We start from the raw sequence: 22,947 nt of genomic DNA, 5'->3' as shown, positions 1-22,947 counted from the left end.
TGGTAAAAACCCTTTTAGTGAGGTTCTCCTGCACCTCTTCTCTTAATATAGAGATCATGCCCACAGTCCAGGCCCAGACAGTGACTACAGATCTCAGACTCCTTTCCATATAGACCAAAGGTTTCTTCTTCTCAAAACAGAACTAACTATGCAAGTGAACAGATACTAGTAAGAAAGTGAGGAAGATTACATAAAAAACAATATCAAGAGAGCTCCTTCTAGGTGAAAAGCCATGGAATACAACCATAGAAGCATACATGCATACATCCAGCTACTCATATGCACTCCACTTTAGGGACAGCTGGCTCAGTCGCATAGGAAAATGTATGCTGAAACCAATTAATTTTTTTTCTTTGCTTTTACAGCACATTAGGTTTTCCTTCCAAGATTTAGTGAGTCATGAAACATATTAACTGTGGCAGGCTGAGTTTCAATTAAAGACAGAAGGTAAGGGTCATTTACCTACAACTAAATGCTTCTTCGATAATAACAGATTTGTGAGCAAAAGGAACTTGCTGCAAGAATATGAAAAATTGCTACTACAGCCATCATTTTCATTCAAACACAAATGGCTCTAGACCAGAAAATCATATTAGATCAAAACATGATATGGAACCCACTGCTAACACCAAGAAATGTTCCTTGCATGTGGGTAACTCCCTGTCAAAATCAGCAACCATGATAATAGGAAAAAAGTACCCTAACTTCTTGATTATCACCACTCTTGACAGGATGACTTGGCATATTTTCATTTTACAAAATACCAGAATGTTGTTGCAGATTAATTCAACTCTTAAAATTATAGTCTACATTTTAAAAGCAAAATCACCAACAAAATAGTGCAGTGCTGTCTGGAGTTTGATGATGACAATCCTGTTCAGAAGAAAGTGCCTCACAGGGAAAAGAATACAGATGGTATCTTGTGGCTCCTTCACAGCGGGTCACTTTGCATTCCTTGCTCTCTTTTAAATGCTACTGACAGAACACCCTCTCAGTCTTTCCTTCCTCTTCGTTTCTCATATTTCTTGGCAGTCCCTTTGTTGATTTCAATCACTTGGCCCCTTCTAATTCCCCCCTTCCTTAAACCTTAGTCTTCTCTTTTCTGCCTTACCTGATACACAAAGAGTATAACTGCTCCTCACATGACAGCCCTGCATTTCTCTGGTGTTAGCACAAAGAAAGAATTCTCTCTCAGACAGGGTCTGGTTACCCTGCAATTTTCCATGTCCTTCTTTTCTCAAAGATACAAGTCAGTCTGTCTGGGGGGGGCGGGGGAGGGGGGTGTCTGTCTGTCTCTGTCTCTCTCCAGGCATTCAATCTGTGATTAAAAAAAAAAAAAAAAAAAAAAGAGTGAGACTATGTTTGGTTAATATTAAAACTGAGTGAAAAGTAGGACTTAATCATAAGCAAATTTTAAATGGCTCTTTCAAAGATTTCCTTAGAGTGGTACCAGACATAGCTTCTAACATAGAAGTAGAAATTAAATTCAAGTCAACAATTACTGAATGTCTACCACCTGTCACACCCCATACTAGGGATAGAGATCTAAGTAAGGCTTAGGTTCTGCCATCAAGGAGAAAACTTTCTTTTTTAAAGATTTTATTTTTTTATTTAGAGAGAAAGAGCGCGAGCGCACGAGCAGGGGGAGAGACAAAGGGAGGGGAAAGAGAGTATCTCAAAGAGACTCTGTGTGAGCACAGAGCCCAACACGGGGCTCAATCTCAGGACCCTGAGATCATGACCTAAGCCGAAATCAAGAGCTGAACGCTTAACTGACTGAGCTGCCCAGGCACCCCAAGAAGAAAACTTTATAAAGAAAAATTATAAAGAAAAGTAAAGAGTAACAGTCAACTGTCTGATGGAAAACAACAAATATCACCTGAGTATCACCAATTGGAAAGAAATTCTTAGTATACTGAAATTCTGTTTCTTTATTTTTAATATGAGTATAACAATATTAATAATCCTTGCTTTTGCAAAATGATTATTATAGAAGTAAAACTGGACTATGATTGAATGTATCTTTCAACTCTGCAATTAAATTTCATTTCCATTTGATCAGCATTTATTCAGTGGCTATCTTGGGCCAGGTCCTGTGAAAATAAAAAGGAAATCCATAATCCCCAAAATGAAAGCACCCAACATCTGAGGGAGTTGAGAGACACATCAAAAATATAATATAGTCTGATTATGGGCTGTAACAGAGATATAGAAAATGTACCAGATCTTAGAGGAGAGATGAAATTCTCCAGCTAGGAGTCTGATGAGTAGAGAAGGAAGGAAAAGGGCATCAAAGGATCCTACAGAAATAGAGTATATATTAACAAGCATCTCTCTTAAGATCCTTCTATGTAGTGGTCATTATATTAAACCCTCACAGACAACATTCTCAATAACTAAAGATTACCTAGAAGGTTCCCCTTCTTGAAAACATCATGCCCTGTTAACTTACAGAGTTTGGTTTTGGTGGCTGTCAGGTCTACTGGCCTAGAGAAACTAACAGCCAATTGCCCAGATAGGAAAGGGGGATAGCACTGAAATAGAAGTGCAAAGTGATGGATTCTCACCCTACTGTAACTATGTGTCTGTACGGATGTCTCTTAGCTTGCTAGTCCTGTTTCCTAATCTGCAAAATGGATTTTAATACAAGCTGACCTTTGTGAGGTTGTTGGGATAATGGATGTATAAAAGGCTTACAAGTCTGTATTAGTGCTCTGCAGGGTAAGGCCCAGGCTGGAAACTCACTTGCCTATAGGGGCCTAGAAGGTAACATAACTGAGTGAAGCAGGCCTGTGGGAATTCTGCCAATTGTTGTATCAGTTAGATATTGCTATATAACAAATCATCCTACAACTTAGTGGCTTAAACCAACAGTATATTATTTTTCACTATTTTATGGATTCGATAGGTACCTTTTCTGCTGCTGTTTTGACTGGGCTCACTCATATGGTTAATATTCCGATGCAAGGTTAGCTGGGAGCTAGGTTCATTTGGAAGAGCAAAGCAGCTACTCCCCTGTTGGTTAAAGTTGATTGTTGTCACATAGAAAATTGGGCCCCTTGCTGCCAACCTATTGTTCCTGTAAAATTGAAATATTTGTCCGTGTGTGTGTGTGTGTGTGTGGTGTGTGTATGTATAAATCCCTGATTTTTAAGTATTAACAATTTTTATTAACAGGAAACATTGTATGACCCTACAAAACATATCTATGGATTGGATTTTGAGTTTAGGCCCCCAATTGGGAAACTTCTTGTTAAGTAGTGTTTTTAGCCAGCCTTCACTTCTATGTCCAATCTATTAGGTTTTCCTCAGGCCCAAGGGGCTATATCAGGCCCACCTGTGCTCTCTTCCTTAGTCCTGGATCTCTTGGTCAATGGTTCTCAAGATGCGGTGCACAGATTAACAGGGTCAGCATCACCTGAGAATCTGTTAGAAATGCAGATTCTTGCCCCTACCAGACCTACTGATTCAGACATTCTAGGAGTGGTGGCTCCAGGTGAGTCTCATGCTTACTAGAGCAAACTAATGCTTTCCATACATACCTGAGAGGAGAAAGGGTGGGAGGGATATACAGACTGACTTTCAGAACTAGAGAAATTCTCCTCCTTGAGCACCACCAAGCAAGTCACAGGCTCCCATTTTTAATAAGATGAGATAACAACAAGCCAGACTGTGTGGCACATACCAAGACGGCCATGGGCTCAGTGCCTTCCGATCAAGACTTCACCCTGGGGCACTTGGCTGGCTCAGTTGGAAGAGCATGTGACTCTTGATCTTGGGGTTGTGAGTTTGAGCCCCATAATGGGTACAGAGATCACTTAAATATTTTTTAAAACTTGAAGAAGAAGAGGAGGAAGAGAAGAAGGAGGAAGAAGAGGAAGAGGAAGGAGAGGAAGGAGAAGGTGACTTTACACTAGTTCTCAGTCCTTCCTGTGTACTGGAGTCAGGAGAACTTTACAAAATACTGATGCCTGGGTCCCACCCCCAGAGGTTTTGATGCAAAGGTCTGAGGTGCAGCCTGGCCTTCAAGAGTCTGTTAGTGCTCTGAAGGTGGCTCCAATTTGCGATCATGGGAATTGGGCCTTGAAACCGGAGAGAAAAGAAACTGGTAACTGTAGATGTCTCTGGGGGAAAGCACTGGGGAATTAGAAGACTGGGAAAGAGTCTCACTTTTTTTTTTTTTTTTAATCTACTCATAATGGGAACTTCCTCCAGGTCTTCCTTCCTTGAATTTCTAGCAGATTAGCATTCCAGTCACTTTCCACAGAGCACAATGCTTTGCAGGACTTGTCTTTGGGAAATTTATTTTCAGAAGGGAAAGGAAAGGAAAGGAAAGGAAAGGAAAGGAAAGGAAAGGAAAGGAAAGGAAAAGGAAAGAAAAGAAAAGAGGAGAAGGAAGGAGGAGAGAGAGAAAGAGAGAGTTGAGTAGAACTAGAGAGAAGGGAAAGGAAAGGAAAGGAAAGGAAAGGAAAGGAAAGGAAAGGAAAGGAAAGGAAAGGAAAGGAAAAGGAAAGGAAAAGGAAAAGGAAAGGAAAGGAAAGGAAAGGAAAGGAAAGGAAAGGAAAGGAAAGGAAAGGAAAGGAAAGGAAAAGGAAAGGAAAGGAAAGAAAAGAAAAGAGGAGAAGGAAGGAGGAGAGAGAGAAAGAGAGAGTTGAGTAGAACTAGAACGTGAACAAATAGGAAAAAGGAGATATTTGCAAAAATATCTAAGCAAAAGAAACAGTTTGGACAAAGGTTGGAGGTGAATTCTGCAAGGGGCATGTAGAAATAATGAGAAGACCAGCTTACCTGGAGCAGAGGTATGTGCTGGGAAATGGAAAGAGATAAACAGGTATAACAGAAGTCTGATCTTAAATAGACTTGGAGAAAAAGATGGGAGTGTATTAGTCAGGGATCTCCAGAGAAACAGAACTAATAGAATGTGTAGCTATATGAAGAGATATAAGGAATTGGCTCATGTGATTTGGAAGCTGAGAATTCCCAAATCTGCAGGGTAAGTCAGAAGCTAGAGACCCAGGAGAAGAGTGCAGTTGCAGTCTGAAGGCTGGCAGGCTTCAGACCCAGAAAAAGCTAAAGTTTCAGTTTGAGTCTGAAGACAGGAAAAAGTTGATGTCCCAGTTTGAAGGCAGTCGGGTAGGAGAAATTCTCTTACTCACAGAAGGATGAGACTTTTTGTTCTATTCAGATCTTCACCTGATTGGATGATGCCCACCCACATTAAGGAGGGCAATCTGCTTTACTCAATCTATGGATTTAAGTGTTAATCACATCCAAAAACACCCTTACAGAAATATTCAGAATAATGGTTAACCAAATATCTGGGCACCCTATGAAAAGTAATAAAGGGAAACCTCACTAGACTGGGGTGGGAAGGCCAGCAGGGGGAGCTCTCACACCCTATCATTCTGTGTCAGTTGCAGACCTAACAGGAAGAGAGAGACATTGCAAGTGGACACTCCTTTACCATCCCAGCAGCAGGAAGAAAGGCTCTCCTCCTCCCCTGGCAACAGCCCAGCCAATGAAAAGCCACTATACTTCCAGTGTCCAGTTCACCCTAATGGACTCTTCGTTTATAATAGCACTCCCAACTTCCTCTGTAAAAGAGCCTTCCTCTCCTTTGTTCAGCAGACTTGCCTATGATTTTGATGTAACTTGCTTGTCCCTGATTACAATTCTTTGCTATTTATTTTTTGGTAAAATAACTGCCTGTTTGAGTTTGAAGGTTAACAATTCCATGGCCCAATCAAATTAACACGTAAAATTAACCATCACAGAGAGTATGGACTTGTATCTGTGGACCAGTGTTTCCAAAATGTGGTGCGTGTAGACCTAGACCAACGAAACACGCTACAAAAAAAGGGTCTGTGAAAACACGTCTCAGAAAACACTGCATTCTAAGGCATATTAACATATGAAAGCTATGAATCATCCTGAAGGAAAGAAATGGTTTATAACTTTGTCAACCTAGCATTTCTCTGACACTTGATCACAGAATCTGTTTTTCACTTAAAGCCTATTAATTTCCTATGGAACGAAAGCTTCACATAACAAACTTTGGGAAAAGCTAGTCCAAGCCATGAGAAGATAATATAGATTTGGAACCTGAAAAGGGACATGAAAACAGGATTTTAGTAAGATAAATTTGGCTGTAGTATGCAGTGATATAAAAGGAAAGAGAGCCTGGAGGCAGAGAAGCTACTTTAGCAAGGAAGCTACTTTAGCAATCAAAATATGAGGATAGACAGAGGCTTGCGCTTGGGTGGGAATGATGGAGGGGGAGGAGGAAGGAAATAAGACCTTTTATGGGAAAGTATCTGCATATATGAATTATAAATAGAAAAGAGTAGTAGAGAACTCCAAAGTTTGGAGTTAGGGAAGTAAAAGAATAAAGAGCCACTGATGGAAAAGTTGGAAGGAAAGACTGGTTCATGGGCACAAATGTGGTATGTTCAGGGGTTTTTTTGTTTTGTTTTGTTTTTGTATGTTCAGTTTCCCATATGTTAGGTTTTGAGTCATGGTAGACAGCAGTCTATAAGAAATATCTAGCAGTTTCTGGAATTATGAGACCTGTATGAGAGATACTAAAATTATAAATCAATTTGGAAAAAAATTATAAATCAATTTGGGAATCATCAGCACAGAGCTGGAAACTAAGCCACAAGGCTACCCTCTTACCCACTTCCCCATTTTCCTCAGCCAGGCCAATCCATTCTCTTTGAAAAGGGCTTCATTTTGAACAACAGGCTTCCTAAGCCAGTTTCAGGTCCTCCTAATATTAGCCTCACAAAGGAGCATTGAATTATATTCATTCCTGAGCACAGCTCTGGGCTCTGGAGTGGTAACTAAGCACCATCACCAGGTAGTTTAAGAAAATAAGCCCTGGAGGAAGCTCTTTAGATATGCAAGGAGGATTAGCTTTGGAATTTCATCGCATTTATGGAGCACAAGTCAACTGTGAACAGAAACATTATGCCCTTCTTGCTACATGCCAATAGTACCTTCTACTACAGAGCCTGTTATGAAATCCCCAGGCCCAAGGCACCCAGATACCAGTAGGTTTTAAACAAATTTCATAAAATAAAGACCACACTTGTAATCTTCTGGTTGCTTGTACTCACGAACATACATTGAAGCAGTGTCAACCAATTCAGGAAGTGCTTATAACATGCCTACTGTGTACCTGGCCCTGAAATGACCCATGGTCTTTTCCCTTTTCCTTCACACTGGACCTGAGTCACACCATCTCATATCTGAATTCCACCTGTAACCTCTACCAGCCATATGATTCTAAGAGAGTTACTTAAATGCATAGGGCCTTCATTTTCTCATCTACAAAACTGATATAAAAATAACTCATGTGCACATTCACTCATCCAATGAATACTTTGGAGTTCCTACCACAGTTTTGACTATACTAAGTGCTGGGACTCTCCCAGTGGTGAAAGAAACAAGTATAGGAGAGGAAAAAGTTTTTCTCACCCCTCTTAGGGTACCTGGCTGGGTCTGAAAATTAAACTGACAAAAACTTATTAACAGAGAAAAAAGTATACAAATTTATATAAGTTTTACATGACACAAGGAGCCTTCCTAAGGAAATGAAGATGCAAAAAAAAAAAAAAAAGAATTGAGTATGTTTATGCTAGGTTTGATGAAGAGCAGACAGAGGTGGAAGAATATGACAGATTAGGGAGAATGAAGGAAACTTAGCAAGGCCTGTTTGTTAGCATTCTTCTCAGCGTCCCTTTGTCTTTAATCTTTAGAGATAAGGATGCTCCTTTCCAAAAAAAAAAAAAAAGATGCTCCCTTCCTCCAGGAATAGGAAGGGCACCTCTCACACAAAGATCTTATGATTTGTTTTAGAGAAGAAGGATAGGCAGAGGTCAGAATGACCTTCCTGCTTTTTCTGTGTTCTCAAATTCCTTCAATTTAAGATATTCAATATGGGGGCACCTGAGTGGCTCAGTTGGTTAAGTGTCTGACTCTTGATCTTGGCTCAGGTCATGATCTCAGGGTCATGAGATCAAGCCCCACCTCAGGCTCCGTGCTGGGTGTGGAGCCTGCTTAAGATTCTCTCTCCCTCTCCCTCCACCCCTTCCCCCCCACCCAGGGAAAAACAAAAAAACAAAACCGGAAATTTATTTTATAAAGAAGTAAATTAAGTATTCAATATAACAGGGACACCTGGCTGGCTCAGTGAAGTGTGTGATTCTTGATATCAGGGTCTTGGGTTTGAGCCCCATGTTGGGTATAGAAATTACTAAAAAATAAATAAACCTTAAAAATAATAATAATATAAAATAAAATACTCAATATGCCAAAGTGCCATATTTGGGATGGCATGTCACAGACATGGTCCCTATAGCACTGAAGCTGAAACCTTACTTTACTGTGAGGATAATCAAATGAGATCACACGTGTAAACTACAAGATACAATGGTCCATACACAAAGGTAACTCGCTAAATGCTAGTTTCCTTCTCAGAGGTACCAGGATATGTAATCCCAAAATATATCTCTTTGGCATATGGATTATTTTGAGCTAAAGACATCTTTACTGCTTCCCTCTAAAATGCTTAAAAAATGAGAGTATAAATTTCCCCTTTTGTATAGGAAATTTACATTTAGAAAGGAAATTTCACTTGTAAAGTTATGCTGTACCAGGAAGAAAGACAACTTTTATCACCTGTGAGACTCCTATCTGCATAACAAGACATCCCATCTTTATCTTTTGTTTCCTCCTCTTGCCTTCCCATAACTTGCCTCCCCATCCAGAAATCCAAAATCCCCTTTTCCTTTGTCTAGCCTAAGATGGTATATAAGCCTCAATTACCTGGACACCTCCTTGAGTTTTAATTCTTTGTCAAACTCCCTTGTGTACCTGTATAATTAAAACTGGTTTTTTTCTTGTTAATCTGTTTATTATCAGTTTGATTCCTGAGCCAGTGACACTACGAAGGTAGAGAAAAAAGGTTTTTCCTCCCCTACCCATCCTTCGCATAGACCACAGAACACAAACTTAAGTGCCTATGGTGGCCAACATAAATGTGTGCAGCAGGGAGGACCATGGAAATCTCGACGGCTTCTGTCCCCACTAAAAGGCAGCGTACGCAGCATTAGCCAATGGATTTCAGGAAGGAATACAGATCCAACCTTCTAGATATTCCCATTTTAAGGAGTAGGAAACCTGGATGTGAAATATTCCTATTTTTAAATGTTGGCAATTAACTCCAAACCCCGGGTGAACAAAATAAAATACATCTGACCCAGGGCTGCCCATTTGTAACTTTCATTGCAGACTAACCCTGAGAAGGCAGGGCACTCAGGTGACTCCTAGTTTTAAGTACTCTCTGAGCATTGTACAGGAAGACTAAGGGACCCTCCAGTAAAATCCTTATTTCATTCCAGCTTGGTCCCCATCAATCAGCACAACTCCATTCACGCTCCAACGAAACAGGAACCTGGTGTGACAGGATCATTATCACCAGAGCAAAGGATGATCTCACCATGGGTCATCAGCTTGCATCCTATAAATGAATCTAAGGGCTCGATATGAGGAAACAATGAAAATGCACTCAACAGGGCAGTGAGGCACAAGCAGTTCAGGAACCGAATTGTGCTGATGGGACTTAAAGGACCAATCACAGATATGCCAGGAACATTCAGTCCGCACTTTCAGGTGACATTTTCCCAGTGTGATGCTGCTTTCATGCTTCCTTCATCTCTGACTCATTCTTTCTGCTTCAATCTATTTTGTTTATAGATTTAATATCTGGCACTATTCCTCTAAAGAGCTCACGATTTTCCTGTCTTCTTTCCCCCTCCTGCTTCAGAGCAGGACAGATGGAAAACCAAATAAGCAATGACAGACATAAAAAGATATGGATATTTATATTGCTTTGGTTTAGGGCCCCAAATGAAGCTGGCCCAACAGATACAAGACTGAAGCTGCCTCAGCTCTTCCAGAAGACTCTAAGCATTGTTGACTCCAACATATACCTTGCTTTAGAAAACCCAATAATTAGGAGCCCCTGGGTGGCTGAGTTAGTTGAGTGGCCAGCTCTTGGTTTCAGCTCAGGTCGTGATCTCAGGGTCCTGGGATCAAGCCCACTTCCAGTTCTGTGCTCAGCAGGGAGTCTGCTTCAGGATTCTCTCTCTCCCTCTGCCCCTCAGTACACTTGTTCTCTCTCCCTCTCTCTCAAATAAATAAATTTTAAAAAAAGAAAACCCAGTAATTATAATTTCTGTGCTAAGGACCTTCACTTCCCCCCACTTAAATGTGTTTCTTTTATTCTGCCACTTAAGGGTAACTGAGCATTCCATGAGTCAGCAATGACCCTGATAGATCTGGGTCATCTAGAAGTCCATCACATGCTCTGGGAGGACCAACATCTGATAGTTTTCTCACCTATTGGGAAGGTCTGAGGACAATGAAACTGGAAACCTGCCACATTCCTTGATGTGCGTGGGACAAAAGAGGCGTATGTAAGAGACCCTGAACACAGCCCACAATAGGTATATACTCCAACCCTGTATGATGGGAGCTCCTTAAAGGGATGGACTGTTAGAAAAGACAATAGGGGGCACCTGGGTGGCTCAGTCAGTTAAGTGTTGACTTGATTTCGATTCAGGTCGTAATGTCAGGGTTGTGAGATCAAGCCCTGAACTGGGCTCCACACTTAGTCCAGTTTGCTTGAGATTCTCTCTTTCCCTCTCCCTTTGCCCCTCCCCCCACTGATTCTCTAAATAAATAAATAATAAAATCTGAAGAAGGAGGAGGAGGAGAAAAGACAATAAGGTCACTAAGAATAAATCACCATGAATGAAGGAGTCTGGTGGGGTGAACGTCTTAGTCAGCTCAGGTTGCCATAACAAAATACCATAACTAAAATATCTTGATTATATTTTGTGGGAATGAAAATGACTCTCATGGGAATTTGGTGGTACCCTACATGTATGGCTACAAATAGCCTTTAAATCACCAACTTTCGATTGGGAACTTTTTAGCACTTATGTTACTTGACTTCTCTGGCATCTGATATTGTTGATAACTCCGTTGTTGAAATTCTCTCCTCCCCTAACTTTCTTTTCCCTCTGAACCCCTCTGGCTACTTTTGGTATGCCCTGGCCAAGGCAGGTGTAGGCGAGGAGGCAGTAAGAAGAGAGAACACACAAGGACATGCCTATGGCACAGCACAGAATTGCCTGAAGCGGGAATACCTAGACCCTTGAAGGCTGTGGGGCCCATTCCCCAGCCCACAGAGCAGGGAGTGGCAGACAGACTTGAGAGGAGATGGGCTGACCCCTGCACTTTGGTCACAACTCCACGAGAGCAGAAGAAACCCAGAGTCTCATTTCCTGTGCCTGTTGCAGTGCTAGCTTGCAGATTTGATAGTAAGCCAAAATGAACACAACCTTGAACTTGTGCAACTGGTCGTCCTTGCCTGGCTTCTGGATTAGCCTATTATGGTCTGGCCTCCTCACCACTTCTCAGTGACTTCCTCTCCATCCTGCCCTGAACTGTAAAGGTTCCACAGGGCTCCCTGTTCACCCCTTTTCTCACTGGACACTCTCCAGGCAACCTTAACAACCACCCAGTTTTAACAATCGCACATATACTGATCATCTCTAATTCTGTATCTACTGATCTACCTGAGCTTCAAACTCATGCACCACAGCTCAGCAGACATCTCACAAACCCTTCAAATTCCACATGTCCAAAATTGAATTTATTCTCTCCCTCCACAGTCCAGTCCTCCTCTTACACTCTCTTTTTTTGTCAGCTAGACCCTCATTAACTCAGCTGAACAAGCCAGGAAACTAAAACCTAGGAAACTAAATCAGAGTTGGCTCTGAGTTTCTTTAAATGCATATTTGAATATGAACAGACACTTTTCCAATGAAGACATACAAATGGCTAACAGACACATGAAAAAAATATTCAAAATCATTAGCCATCAGGGAAATTCAAATCAAAACCACATTGAGATACCACCTTACGCCAGTTAGAATGGCAAAAATTGACAAGGCAGGAAACAACAAATGTTGGAGAGGATGTGGAGAAAGGGGATCCCTCCTACATTGTTGGTGGGAATGCAAGTTGGTACAGCCACTTTGGAAAACAGTGTGGAGGTCCCTTAAAAAGTTAAAAATTGAGCTACCCTATGATCCAGCCATTGCACTACTGGGTATTTACCCCAAAGATACAGACGTAGTGAAGAGAAAGGCCATATGCCAACATGGACGGGACTGGAGGAGATAATGCTAAGCGAAATAAGTCAAGCAGAGAAAGACAATTATCATATGGTTTCACTCATTTATGGAACATAAGAAGTAGGAAGATCGGTAGGAGAAGAAAGGGAAGAAGAAAGGGGGGATAAACAGAAGGGGGAATGAACCATGAGAGACTATGGACTCTGGGAAACAAACTGAGGGCTTCAGAGGGGAGAGGGCTGGGGGAATGGAATAGGCTGGTGATGGGTATTAAGGAGGGCACGTATTGCATGGTGCACTGGGTGTTATACACAAGTAATAAATCACGGAACTTTACATCAAAAACTAGGAATGTACTGCATGGTGACTAACATAATATAATAAAAAAATATTATTAAAAAAAGAAACTACAAAAGAAAAAATAAATGCATATTTGAAGGTACTATAAGGATATGGATGAATCATGGTGACTCTTTTAAAAGATCAATTTTATTACTGACTTGAATGTATGGTATGTGTTTACAGTTCTCATAGGACTACTGAATATGTCTCCAATCAGCTTTTCCTTCTCTTTCCTTCTCTATCCCACTGCCATATCCCTGGTTCTTACTTGCATTGACTTTTATGTGAACCACTGCAGTAACCCCTCATCCAATTGTCCCCATTCATATTCTTCTAACCACTGTGGCCAAAACGATCTTTTGTGTTTCAAGTATACTTAAACCTTTTCTTCTCATTACAGAAGTAATACATGTTTATTGTAGACATTTGAGAAAAGTCTGTAATAGTACAAAAAGATCATGACTATTAATGCTATTTATATGTACTTCCAGTCCTATTCTATGAATAGACATACATCTTTAGATGAAAAGGATTATATCATACATACTTTCTATGCCCTGTATTTAAAAATTAGTGTTGTAGGGGCGCTTGGGTGGCTCAGTTGGTTAAGTGTCTGCCTTCGGCTCAGGTCATGATCTCAGGCTCCGGGGATTGAGTCCCATGTCAGGCTCCCTACTTAGCACACAGTCGGCTTCTCCTTCTCCTTCTGCCCTCCACTACCCAACCCCCACCACCATCTCATGCTCATGCACGCTCTTTCTCAAATAAATAAAACCTTAAAAAAATAAAAAGTATTATACAAATAAATAAAATAAACACTAGTGTTGTGAACAATTCCCTAACATAAGAAATATTTTAAAATATGCTATAATAATCACCTTCATACATGCATCTTTGTTCGTACTCATAATTATTTCTTTAGGAGTGGAATTGCTAGGTGAATGGGTAATGCATACTTTAAGACTTTGAACCTATTGCCAAATACTCTCTGGAAAGGTTTTATCCATTTATTATACTTCTGCCAGTAGAATGATCATTTTAATCTAGAAACTAGATTGTTACTCAAAGACTTGGAAGAATTTACAGGTTCAAGAACATACGACCAGAGAAGGCCCAGAAGTAAGGCTGTCATAGTCATTTAGGCCAGCATGTTTCCAGATATGGTTGTGGCCTCATGGAGTCTTCCTGATGAACCATGAAAAGAGATCAAAGTATGCAAGTTCTTTCTGTAACTCTTAGACTAAATGCCATGCAAAGCCAGGGACTTTCATTTTTACATATGACTAAGTACTTAATAACTTCCTTTGTTAATTATTAAGAGGGATTAAAGTTTTATATTCACCAGAAAGAAAAAAGAAAACCAACGTGCCATACTGCCAATTACTGAAAACTTTAGCTGCCACAGAGAAGTTGACAATGATATAAATTTCCTGTTGCACATGTGACAACATAGACTGCTGTAATTTCCACAGTTTCCAAGAAAGACGCTTTTTTGTTTTGGGGCATGGGGGGGACTCTGTAGTGCCTTGAGTTTCGAATACAGCACTTCTTGTATGTGTTATTTCACAACTTGAATATCATTGTCCTTCTTTTTTTGATCATTTTGTTCAGGCATAAACATTATGACACTGCTGTTCTGGGTTGCCATTTTGCTCCTCTATAATTTCTTTATCATCAAATTATTTTCCCATTACAAGTAGAATGGATGGGTTCAGTGCATTGTGGGGTCTCATGTACCAATTAAGTTAGCATGTTTGAGAGTTGATGGTCTGAATGCCTCAAAATCTCTCTACCCTGACTCTAGGTTGGTTTACTAAGTTGGTTAGCTAGTAAAGAGGCCTGGTAACTTATTGTCTATACAATAATCAAATGTTTGAAGGAAAGAAAGAAAAATAGAGTGGCTGAAGGAGGTTTGAGAGAGGGTGACAGGAGGCTCACAGACTCACCTATTCTCCTCCCAGTTCTGTTTGTAAAACACTGGTCTTATGTGACAGAAGAATATATGCAGAAACACATGTTATCTGAATATATAACAGGATTCGATTAAACATTAGCAGGGCCAAGAAGTCTGAGCTACCTACTAGCATAGTGGAAACCTAAACAAGGCTGTGTTGAGAACTGCATCAATACTGTTTTGTACTCGCCCAAGCCACCCAGCCACCGACCTGCAGATTTGTGAAACTCCTGATTTGAATCTGAAAGACCAGCAGGAAAGAGGAGAGAGAGCTTCCTATAAGACAAGACTCTCCTCGGTAACGCAGACAGCTCTATAATCGGCACTGGTTATACGTCCAGAGTTTTTTTATTTTCTCATATAGCCCTGGGAAGTCATGATTTTAAAATGCATGGGATTTACCTTGATTTACAGCTTATGAGAGAATATGGGAATCTGATTTCCGCCAGTCCAGCTTGCATTTCAATGGGGATCCCGTAATGTTACCGACCTGAGAAAGGACTGATCCACTATGTGGTAGTTCATTTCCATTCCCTTGTGGAGAAAAAGAAGAAGAAAAAATTAGCTAAATCAGTTCTATTTCATTCTTGTCACATTGCTATTGCCAAGAGTAGCACAGTTACTCACCAACACGTGCTAGGAACACCCACACCGTCAGAGATACATACAGGCATTTGTTCGGCTATTACTGAAAAATCTTGCTCTTTTCCATAATCGAGGCCCCTGGTTAAAATATTTAGTAACACCAAAATTAGGCTCACCTCAATAGCAGAATTTTATGTGCAATACAAGGTCAGCTATGAATCACAAATAATTCTATTTCACCCAAGACAAAATTCTAAAACCTTTTCTCTGCACATCCTCTGAGTGAAGGCAAAACAACATCTATGAGGGTCCCAGGCAGGCCACAAGTAAGGAGAGAAGATGCAATGACAGAAAAAGAAAGACAAGAAGAAAGGGACAACATGGAAAGAAAAAAGAGAAAGACTAAAAATAATAAAACATTTTAAAAACTGAATATGAATGATTGCATTTATAGCAATACCGAACTGTCATAGGTTATATGTATTGAGCATCATCTACTCCATGCCAGACCCTGTTTTCGGGGCTTTTACACGCATTATTTAATTCATTCAGTACACATTCATTGCATGCCTCTGTGTGCCAGGCATTGTTCTAAGTAAAGAATGTTCTGTAAAGAACAAAATGGATAAAAATTTCCCCCTTCTCAGAGCTTATATTTTGGTAGGGAAGATCTTATTTAATTGTCACAATAAGGAAAGGAGGTAGGAAAGTCATCGTAAGAAGGCAAAGGATATGTACAAACAGAAAAAGAGAGTATTTAGGGAAGGAGAGTAAAAGGAGATGAAAGTTAAAGAATCATCCTCAGGGCTTTGAGATGCTGGATTAAAAGGATAAGTCTCTGTTTGTGCCTCAAATCCTCCAACACAAAGGCTTTGGTAGGTCTCAGCATAACCAATCTAGTGAAAAGTCTGAATTGTAAATGTGTGAAGAAATATGCTTCTATATTATCTCAAATGTATACAGCAATTTGAAATGCTAACAAAGGCTCTCTGAGTGGATATCCAGCAATCTTCTGGTTTAATAAAAAGATAAGACATATTTGTAATAAGCAGTGTTCATCTGCACATATATCTCTTGTTTCTCTAAGCCTATTCCAGTGAAAGAGGAAAAAAATCAGTGACCTAAGAAAAGATGGGCCAGATATTTGGCTGAATCTCTCAGGAGCACCAATTATAATACTAACAGATACCATTTACTGAGGACTTTCTATTTGCTGCATCACAAACTATGCCAAAACTTAGTAGTTTAACAACAATTCCTTTAATTTTTAAAAAGATTTTATTTATTTATTTATTTATTTATTTGAGAGAGTGCACAAGCAGGGGGAGGGGCAGAGGGAGAGGGACAAGCAGTCTCCCTGCTGAGCAGGGAGCCCGATGAGGGGCTTGATCCCAGGATCTGAGATCATGACCTGAGCCGAAGTCAGATGCTTAACCGACTGAGCCACCCAGGCGCCCCAACAATGATTTATTTCTCATAATTCTGCAGGTTAGCAGGTCAGTTCTGATCTCACTTGGTACATTTATGTGGTCACATTCATATGGTGGGCTCAGGTGGGACACTGGCTCCCCGGTGCCTCCTTCTCTATGTGGTCCCTTACCATACAAGAGTTTAGGCTGGGCTTCCTTACCTAGTGGCACAGATGATCCAAGAGAGCAAGACAGGCCTTTTAAGACTTAGGCTTAGAACTAGCCAATAACACACCTGCCACATTCCACTGGTCAAAGCAAGTCACAAGCTCAGCCCAGATTCTAAAGGAAGGGAAACAGATTCCACTTCTTGTTGAGAAGAGTAGTAGTACTTACAATGATGAAAATTGTTGGCAATCATCTTTGTAGGCAAGCTATCTTATTCGCCACATGCCAGAAACTGTGTATTAACTCAATGAAGCTTCAGAGCAACTTATGAAATAGTCTCCTTTATGTCCCTATTTTACAAGTAAGGAAACTTAGCTCCTGAAAAGTTAAATATCCTCCTGCAAGTAGGTGACAGAACTAGGACCAGATCCAAACCACCTTTAGAGTTCTAAATCGCAACCATCCCTCAATATAACATTCAGTAGAGTTAGAGGAGTTAAATCCCTTGTTCCCTCTCCCTGAGGGAAGCAGGAATCATTGTAGTTAAGCACCCAGACTCTGGGGTCAAACTGCTTTCGTTCAAGTCTTGGTTCTAATTCTCATTAGTTCTGTGACTTCGGGCTAGTGACTTAGCCTCAAGTTCATCATCTGTAGAATAGGGCTGGTAACAATATCTACCCCCACAGGACTATTATGAAATAGTCCCTGAGTGCCCTGAGTAGTTTACTCTAAATCAGGCAGTACTGCAGTCTCAAGACCACAGTCTCCAGAGCTGTTGCTGACCAGTGATCCCAAGTCTCTGTGACTTGATCATCTTTCTCCCTGCTGGTCTTGCTTCTGACTCTGCTTTGCCTCTGGACCCATGCTGCTGCAGCAGTGACCAGTACTGAGGGGGCCTGCCCCACTGTGGTCCCTCTCTGTTCATTTGTTGCACCTCCTACTTCCTTTTGGAGCTGCCACTTCATGTTAGAGATCTGGTGGCTGTCCATGTTGACCTACGACAGTTTGCCTTTGTCAGTGCTCTGTTAATTCTTCTGATTACACAAAAGGAGGAGCCTCTCACAGCCTAATCCCCTTAATACCCTGTTTTGCCTCTGACCATTTGCAAAAGGCTCACTAACATCTTTTTCTAACAAGGGAGGAGGAAATGGAAGTTTCTCTGGTTCAGGACCTTTGCTGGGTGTTTCCTATGTTCAGTTCCTTTTCTTTTGTCTGCGCTTTGAAAGAACTGCTGTGTTTCAGAATGAGTAACCACTAGGTGGCAGCAGTATTTTGCTTCCCAGCTCATTACCATCTCTCTGCCCCCAACCCTTATAATCTCAATTACAGTCAAGACACAGTTCCTTTCAAAGTGAATTACTTGCTTTTAAATGAACTAACTTACCCATATGAAGTTCAAGGTAAACAATAAATTTCATGTACATTCTCTTGAAAATTCACTGTGATGTCACTAATTCCATCAGAGAGTTCTCACAGGAGTTATATTACTAAAGCAGTTTTACAGCCTTTGGTTTGAAAGGGCATGGGAAAAGTAAATAAACCTCAGCTTGTTTAGGCCAAAGCTGATTGTTTTCCCCTCTGGTTGTTAACACCCAACAGGCCAAAGGTCTGTTGGGTTAAGAGTTCATGGACTCCCAGGCTATCATTTTGTTAATAGGATTGCAGACACATCACTCATTTACCAGTGAGGTCCCAAAAGATGGAATTTCAGTAGTTTATTGAGTGATAAGCAGGTGTAGGGACCTCCCTTTTTTCAATTACATCCCCACAGGAATCCAACCTGCCAAATGGAATCCTCATTTAACAAACTAGATTGGGAAGTGCAAAGACAGAAGAACAGGTAGAGAAAGGCCAGGAGTGCTGACAAAACCGACATCTTACAGTATGGGGGATCAAAAGATTCTGTCTATAGTTGATAGAACAAAAAGATGTTTAACATATTACTTAAATTTACCCAGTAAATTCAACATAGGGGAACAACCTATATTAGGTTGTAATTTTACATTTATTTATTTATTTAAAGTAATCTCTACACCCAACATGGGGCTTGAACTCACAACCCCAAGATCAAGAGCTGCATGCTCTTCTGACTGAGCCAGCCAGGCACCCCATATAATTGGGTTGTAACTTTAATGTGAAGAGAAGGGAAGGGGGAAGTAGGATGGTGGGAATAATAATAGGTTAAGCCTCAAGTACCCTAACAGAGTCTGTAGATAATGACCAAAATTGAAAATGCAAGAAACAGCACTACAAGCAGGTTATTTAGCGACATGGAGGAAGTCACCATGTGAACTAAAGGAAGAAGTAGTTAATAATTCTTGCTTCTGTAAAAGAGCAAAGGAAGGGGCTGGGCTGGGGAGTGACTGTACTATTTGACTTTCTAACCGTCACTTTGTTTTAGTCTTAAGAATAAGCAAGAATATGCGGCGCCTGGTCGCTCAGTTAAGCGTCTGCCTTCGGCTCAGGTCATGATCCCACAGCCCCCCCCCCCTCCATGGAGCCCTACATCAGGCTCCCTGCTCAGCAGGGTGTCTGCTTGTCCCTCTCCCTCTGCCCCTCCCCCTGCTTGTGCTCTGTCTCTCTCTCTCAAATAAATAAATAAATCTTAAAAAAAAAAAAGAATAGGCAAGAATAGACAGCAATTAGGGTAAAATACGTATCTGGGTTCATGGGAACAGCTAACACTGAATTCCTAATTTGTGTCACTATATCTGATGGAAATTATCAAATTTAATCATTTGCCTATTTACATAGAGGTCACTTTAGTTTAATATCACACTACTGTCAGAAAAAAATTAGAAGCTTCTATTTCCACATGTTTATGTCCCTTATCCAAAACTAGCATCTTGGAGCAAGGATCCACTTTAGTCAGTATTTTTACAGCAGATACCAGGGTTTCTCTGACATAAGCCAAAATACCATTATTCTTTGCAATAAACCAGAACCAGAACTTTAAAGAGCAAATGTGTCCATTTTTACTTTTTTCATAGCATTTTAGCAGGAGTTCTTTAGCATGCATCCCCCAAACTTCCTGTTCTTTACCTTCTTTTTTTTTTTTTTTTTTTTTAAAATTTTATTTATTTATTTGACAGACATAGAGANAGACAGCCAGCGAGAGAGGGAACACAAGCAGGGGGAGTGGGAGAGGAAGAAGCAGGCTCATAGCAGAGGAGCCTGATGTGGGGCTCGATCCCATAACACTAGGATCACGCCCTGAGCCGAAGGCAGACGCTTAACCGCTGTGCCACCCAGGCGCCCCCTTTACCTTCTTTTCAAAACCACATCCAATCCATCAGCAATGACAGGTCATCCTTCAAAATACACCAGAATTGGACAATTCTCACCACACACAACCCTAAGATCCTAGTTTGAGCTGTCTGTATTTCTCATTAGGACCACTGAAATAGCCTGGTAACTGCTTCCATCCTTGCCCATTCAGCAGCCAGAGTGACCCTTTTTGAATGTGTGATAATTTGTAAAATACTGGCCTATATGATGCACCCACCCCATCTAATCCTCTCTCTTCCCCTCATTCACTCCTCCCCAGCCACACTGGCCTCCTGGATCTTCCTAGACCCTTTGCATATTCCTGCTTTCTGCCTGGAATGCTCTTCTCACAGATACCCAAATGTCTTGCTCTCTCATTTCCCTCAGGCTCTGCTTTGTCACCTTATCAAAGAGGCCTTTCCTAACCAACTGATATAAAATAAGCATTCTCCTCCTTCTCTCCAGCACTCTCCATTCCCCCAGCTTTCTTAGTTTTTCTCCATTATACTTATCATCTCAGGAATGTTACATGTTCCCTGTACTGTCTCTATTTTCCATTAGAAGTAAGCTCTAGAATAATTTTTCACTGCTGTAACCCTAGTGCCTACAAGAATGCCTGACACATAATAGATGCTCAGTAAATTCCATCACTTTAATGACACCTACCAAGATACTGCAGGCAGATAATGTCTTAGATCAATGTTCTCCCAAGTGTGAGATCTGTTTATGAGAAATGATTTTATTTTATTTTTAAGACCTATTTATTTATTTTTTAGAGGGATAGAGAGAGCAGGGGGAGGAGCAGAGGGAGGAGAGGGAGAGAGAGAATCCCAAACAGACTCCCCACTGAGTGAGAAGCCCACCACCAGGCTTGATCTCAAGACTCTGTGATCATGACCTGAGCTGAAATCAAGAGTCGGACGCTTATCCAACTGAGCCACCCCGTGCCCCAGAAATGATTTTAGATAGTACAAAGGTATGCATTAAATAACACTGAATCAGGTAGAGAGAATCTTTTCGATGTTTTAATCCCTCTCATTAGGTCAAGAAAGCCTCATATAGTGCTAGTTTGTCTCTAATACTTGATAATTTATACTTTTAAAGAATAGAGAATGGGCCTTACATTTAAAGCCTATTAAGAGCCTTTTGTAGGGAACAGTATCTGGCCAGGGTTTTAATAACCTTGTTTTGTTTTCATTGTATTAATCTTAGGGGCATTGTCTACTTCAACTATGAGACTGGTAACATGTTAATCTCATTTAAATCTTGCAACAACTCTGTAAGTATAGTTTTGCATTAGAGGAAACTACAGATGAGTTTCCCATGAGACCAAAGTTTCCTTTGAGATAAAATTCACATAAAATTCACCATTTTAAAACTGTACAATTCAGTTTCTTAGTATATTCACAATGTTGTACAACCATCATTACTATATAATTCCAGAACATTCTCATTTCCCCCCCTAAAAAAACCCATACCCTTTGGCTATCACCCCCAATGTCCTCACTCTTTCTAGCCCTAAACAAACACTAATCTTTCTGTCTCTTTATATTTGCTTATGCTGAAATTTCAGACTAAGGGAATCAAAATATGGTCTTTCGGCACTGGTTTTTTCACACTTAGCATAATGTTTTCAACGTTTATCATTTCGTAGCATGAATCAGGACAGTACTTCATTCCCTTTTATGACTGAATAATATTCCACTGTATGGATACATAAATCATATTTTTTATCTGTTCATCAGCTGATGAATATTTGAGTTGTTTCCACTTTGGGGCCATTACAAATAATGCTTTAGGCACATCATGTCCAAGTTTTCTTGTTTTAACATTTGTTTTTCAGTTCTCTTGGATATATACCTAGGAGTAGAATTGCTGGGTCACGTGGTAATTCTGTTTAACTTTTTGAGGAAAGGCAAAACTGTTTTCCAAAGTGGCTGTATCATTTTGCATTCCCACCAGCAACCTATAAGTGTTCCATTGCTCTATATACTTAGTGGAACTTATAACTCTCCATTTAAAAAAAAAATTTAGCCACCAAAATAAGTATTACATTTTTTTTTAAAGATTTTATTTATTTATTTCAGAGAGAGCAAAACAGAGCACAAGAGAGAGGGAGGAGCAGGTTCCCCACTGAGCAGGGAGCCCACCGTGGGACTCCATCCCAGGACACCGGGATCATGACCCAAGCCTAAGGCAGACGCTTAACCGACTGCGCCACCCAGATGTGCCTCATTTTGGTTTTAATTTGTATTTCCCTAATGATGTTGAGCATCTTTTCATGTGACTATTGACCATAAGTGTATCTTATTTGGAGAAATAGTCAAGCTAGAGCCCATTTTAAAATTGGGTTATTTTGTTGTTGAGGTGCACAAGTTTCTTTTCTAAAATAAGTTGAAAGCATTTTTAGGGACACCTGGGTGGCACAGTCCTTAAGCAGCACTCTTGATTTAGGCTCAGGTCACCATCTCACGGTGTGAGATCCAGCTCCTCCACAGGCTCCAGGCAGAGGGTGGAATCTGCTTCAGATTCTCTCCTCCTCTCAGTCTGCCCCTCCCCCCACTCTGTCTCTAATAAATAAATATTTAAATATATATATTTAAAGAAAAATATTGAGTAATCAAGAGTGCAACTGGACAAAAGTAGTGAAGGAAATATGTAACTCAGGGACTAGTTTCAAAAACACTGGGTCAGACGTGATGAGGAAGCATTCTGGAGTCACACTATTCGGATTCAAAACACAGTTCTGCTTTTAAAATGCTGAGCCTGAAATTCTGGGCAAGGTACATATGTAACCTCTTTGAGACTCACTTTTTCCGACTCTAAAACTGGGATAGTCCGTGCCACTTCAAAGAGCTGTTGGAAAAAATGAAATGACGCGTGTGAAGCGCTTACTCAGTGCTTGGTACGGCTAAACACGCTATAAAGGTTAGTTACTATGATGACAGGCCACGAGATCCCGGACTCTCTGGATTCAGCTTGTCGAGGACGCTCGCCTCAACTGCAACAGCCG

At 40.6% G+C, this 22,947-nt stretch overlaps 1 long non-coding RNA gene across 1 annotated transcript; it reads right to left on the bottom strand.

Annotated features, from left to right (window-relative positions):
- Positions 1 to 756: 756 nt before the first annotated feature.
- Positions 757 to 20,347, bottom strand: LOC103669582. Its single transcript, XR_570339.2, has 4 exons — positions 19,933 to 20,347; positions 15,133 to 15,228; positions 14,908 to 15,039; positions 757 to 1,318 (listed from the first exon to the last, which is right to left on the bottom strand). It is a non-coding gene; the product is annotated as an uncharacterized LOC103669582 (long non-coding RNA).
- Between the last annotated feature and the right edge of the window lie 2,600 nt (positions 20,348 to 22,947).

This window comes from Ursus maritimus, unplaced genomic scaffold, assembly GCF_017311325.1.
Source record: "Ursus maritimus isolate PB19 unplaced genomic scaffold, ASM1731132v1 scaffold_14, whole genome shotgun sequence".
In the NCBI taxonomy this organism is placed as follows: Eukaryota; Metazoa; Chordata; class Mammalia; order Carnivora; family Ursidae; genus Ursus; species Ursus maritimus.
This window is presented reverse-complemented; position numbering and strand designations above follow the sequence as displayed.